The sequence below is a fragment of the Elephantulus edwardii genome, unplaced genomic scaffold (genome assembly GCF_000299155.1).
Source record: "Elephantulus edwardii isolate Elephantulus edwardi_28Jun2011 unplaced genomic scaffold, EleEdw1.0 scaffold00208, whole genome shotgun sequence".
Taxonomy (NCBI): Eukaryota; Metazoa; Chordata; class Mammalia; order Macroscelidea; family Macroscelididae; genus Elephantulus; species Elephantulus edwardii.
The window spans coordinates 3,924,521-3,928,915 of NW_006399958.1; positions in this window are offsets into that span (position 1 = coordinate 3,924,521).

Genomic DNA, 4,395 nt, shown 5'->3' on the forward strand with positions numbered 1-4,395 from the left:
AATTGTTTTTGGTGAAACATTCTTCTAGGTCGTGTAACCTTAGTATGTCCACTTGCTGTACAGAGGTAACTCGTGGTCGTTGTGAAGCTGACCACTGCTGTGACACTGATGAGTCAAATGCGAAAATGGTTACCCATGGTGGACAGCGTTTGGTGGAGCTCCCTGATTAATACAAGCTTGGAAGCAGGAGTGGCATCCACTTCCATAATAGCTTGCTTCTGGAAACACTATGAACCTGGAGAAAGGACGAGAGTTATACAAGTATCCAGGACTTTTATTCATAGGATCGCTATGAGTCACCTATGAATCGTTGGCACTTAACAACAACAATTAATTAATTATAGTGTCTGACAACCTCTTATTTTATCTTTCTACTTCAATTAACTCACTATTTATTTATTTTTTGTTTCCCTCTCCCTACTTTTCCATCTCTGGTCACCATTGGAGAGTGATTTTGTGTGTAAACCTTTCATTAAACCTTTCATCAGCTTTTCATTTTTACTCATTCATTGTTGTTCAGTTGGAAATGACTCATAGCTAACCCTCCACTGGGTTTCTGAGACTATAAATCAGTTGGACAAGTATTGCCTATCTTTCTCCAGCCACTTTTCTAGCCACTGGAGGATTTAAACCACCAGAAAGTCTTTGGGTCTGGACCACAAAACTAGGCCCTGAAAGTTTCCTGGTTTTTATAAAGTTCTTATAATTGTCTTTTTTTTAATGGCTGATTTATGTCACACAGCATAAGTCGCTCCAGCTTCTTTCATACTGTGCAGTGTTTCACAAATTATCTTTTTAAATAATGCATAATATTCCATTGTGTGAATGTACCATAGTTTCTTTAGTCATTCAGCCATTCTGAACACTTGGGTTCTTTCCAACTCTCTGCTATTGTAAAAAAAGTATATATTGCATTAAACATGAATGTGCATGTCAGTTTGTGTTGTTGTTTTTGCTATGTGCCGTTGAGTGGCTTGTGACTCATAGCAACCCTGTGTACAACAGACGTAAACCCTGCTCTCTCTTGTGCCAATCTCATTGTCTCTGACATACCTACCTCCATTACTCCAGTCACTGAATCAATCCATCTTATTAAGGGTCTTTTTATGTAGTAGATCTCATTTCTTTGAGACAGATACTTACTAGTGGGATTGCTGGATCAAATGGGATTTTTATTCTCAGATTTCTAAGGAAGTGCCAAACTGCCTTCCCATAGTGACTGCACCATTTTGCATTTTCACCAGTAGTGTCTCAGAGTTCCAGTCTCTCCACACTCTTGCCTAATGCAATGTTTTGGACAGTAAATCATAAATTTATACATGAATGACTGTCTGAGAATGATAGTGTCGGTAAAAATGCACTGCAGTATTTCATATAGCGACAAGTGGTAAGATATACAGAAAAATGAAAGGATGAGTGCCAGATGGTGCAGCTTGTTGTGACTCCCATGTTACCTGTATAGGTGAATAGGCTTTTCACTCAAAAGACCTTAAATTCAAAGAGTTTCTAACTCGGACAAATTTTCCACATGTAAGAAATTGAGGAAAACATTTTAAAAAACCAAAGCTAAGCCACTGTCCTGAAGTCAGTTCTGAGTCACAAAGACTTCATAAGGTAACATAGACGTTTCCAGTTTTTAAGGCTGTGGCTCTTCATAGAAGCAGATCGTTTCATCTTTCTCATCTAGGCTCCTGATCTTTCAACTAGCAGCCTAGCATTTTACCCACTGTATCACTAGGCTCCCAATACATACATAGTTTATATTGTTGGGATTTCCCCCAGCCCCATGTACTGAAGAGCAATGATGTCAGTCTGGAGACTAAGGTGCTTCTGATCCAGGCCATAGTCTTTGCAATTGTGTTCTATGCATCAGAGAGCTGGACAATGACTATGGATGATAGAAAGAGAAGTGATGCCTTTGAGCTGTGGTGCTGGAGAAGAATGTTGAATATACCATGGATTGCCAGGAGAACAAATTCATCCTAGAGAGAGTGAAGCCAGGCTGCTCCTTAGAGGCAAGGATTCTGAGGCTTTGTCTGACATACTTTGGGCATGTTGCAAGGAGGGACCATTCTTTGGAGAGGGACATCATGCTTGGAAGGGTGGAGGGACAGAGAAAGAGAGGAAGACGGTTGATGAGATGGATTGATAGAGTGACTAGGGTAATGAGGATAGGTGTGTCAGAGACAGTAAAGTTGGCACAGGATAGAGAAGGTTTCAGGTCAGTTGTACATAGGGTTGCTGTGAGTCACAAACAATTCTATGACACATAACAACAACAAACAAACTTTATATGTTATGCTGGTTTTATGTGCAATCGAGGAAGAACTGACTCATAGCTGATCCTCTAGCAAGTTTACAGAGGCTGTAAATTTTTCTCCCCTGGAGTAGGTGATTGGAACTCTGTGCCTCTGGGTTGGCAGCACAGCTTTTTACCACTAGGCCATTAGAGCTCCCTACATCCTTTAGGTTGTTGTTATGTGCCACCAAGTCACCTGTAACTCATAGTGACCTTATGCACAACAGCTCTGAACTCTGTCCTATCCAGAGCCGATTTCACTGTCTCCTACATACCTGTCTCTATTACCCCAGTCACTGTGTCAATGCATCTTATCCAGGGTCTTTCTCTCCTGCATTGTCCCTTCACCCTTTCAAACATGATGTCCTTCTCCAAGGACTGACCCCCTCTTGACAACATGCCCAAAATATGTAAGACAGAGTGTCAAAATCCTAGCCTCCAGAGAGCAGGTTGGTTTCACTCGCTCCAGAATAGACCTGTTTGTTTTCTTGGCAGTCATGGTATGTTAAGTACTCTTATCTAGCATTACAACTCAAAGGTATCAATTCTTCTTCTGTCATCCTTATTCATTGTCCAACTCTCAGATGCACAGCAAGTAATTGCAAAGACCATGACCTGGATCAGGTACACCTTAATGTCTAGACTTACATCTTTGTACTTCAGTGGTCAGGAGAGGTCCTTGACAGCAGATTTTCCTAATCCAATTCATCTTTTGATTTCCTGGTTGCTGGTTACAAGTATGTTGATTGTAGACTTGAGCAAGCTGAAATTGTTACAGTCTTAATCTCTTCCATCCATCATGGTGCTGCCAATTGGCCCAGTGGTGAGAATCTTTGTTTTCTTTAGTTGAGATTCAATCTATATTGAAGACTGCAGTCCTTGACTTCCTGCAGAAGATGCTTCAGGTTCTCCTAAATGTCATCCAGAAAGGTTGTGTCATCTGCATAATGCAAGTCTTCCTCCAATTCTGATGCCACATTCCTCCTTATAAAGACAAAGTGTGGCAATTATCAAACAATATCACTAATATCACACACAAGCAAAATCTTGCCGAAGATTATCCAAAAATGTCTGGAATAGTACATCAACAGAGAACTACCAGAAGTACAAGCAGGGTTTAGAAGAGGCCATTAGTACTAGAGACATCATTGCCAATGTCAGACGGATCTTGACAGAAAGCACAGAGTACCAGAAAAATGTCTTATCTGTGTTTCATTGACTATGCAAAGGCATTTGACTGTGTAGATCACAACAAATTTTGGCTAACCTTGAGAAGAATCAGAATCCCAGAACACCTGATTGTACTCATCCGAAATCTATACTTGGACCAAAAGGCGGTCCCCGGAACGGAGCAAGAAAACACTGCATGGTTCAAAATTAGGAAAGGAGTGTGTCAGGGAGGCATCCTGTCTTCATACATCCTTTATAGAAATTCACAGGTCAAGCTTTAAAAATTACTGAAGGCAGAAAGGAGGCTACTGAAAACGTGATGCTGCTTTGGCTCCCGTTCTCACTATCACGAAGTCGATTCTGACTCATAATGATCTTCCATGATCCTGTAAACCTTCATACGAGTGCCCACCTTTCTCCTCTAGACCAATATCATCGCCCCGCCCTTCATTCATTGGCCCCGCCCTTCATTCATTGCCCCCGCCCTTCCCCTGCTGGCTCCGCCCCTGCGCCGTGCGTCCCTTTACGCCAGTGCGTTGCTTTTCGCCCCGCGCCTGCGCAGTCTGCGGCAGACGCGGAAGCGGGCTGAGAGAGGCTCGTGGTTTGCTTTTTCGGACTTGGCGCCTTAAATCTTCATCTCGGTATCGGCCTTGTGCATATTTGGTCCCGGGTCTCACTTTGGACATTGGCGTCTCTGCACCTGCCCCTGCCACGCTTTTAAATCCCCGCGGGCGCTGGGAACGGCGGGCCCCTGGTGTGTCCGGCGCCGCCGCCGCCGGGCGTCCGCGCTAAGGTGTGTCCTCTCTCGGGTCCTGTCGGCTTCCCGTTGATTCTTGCCTCTGACCTTTCCTGCCGTCCACTTCCTTTGCGCCGTGACCCTCATCCTATCCCAGCTCCCGGACCCCCATCCTCCCCCAGCCCCCGGA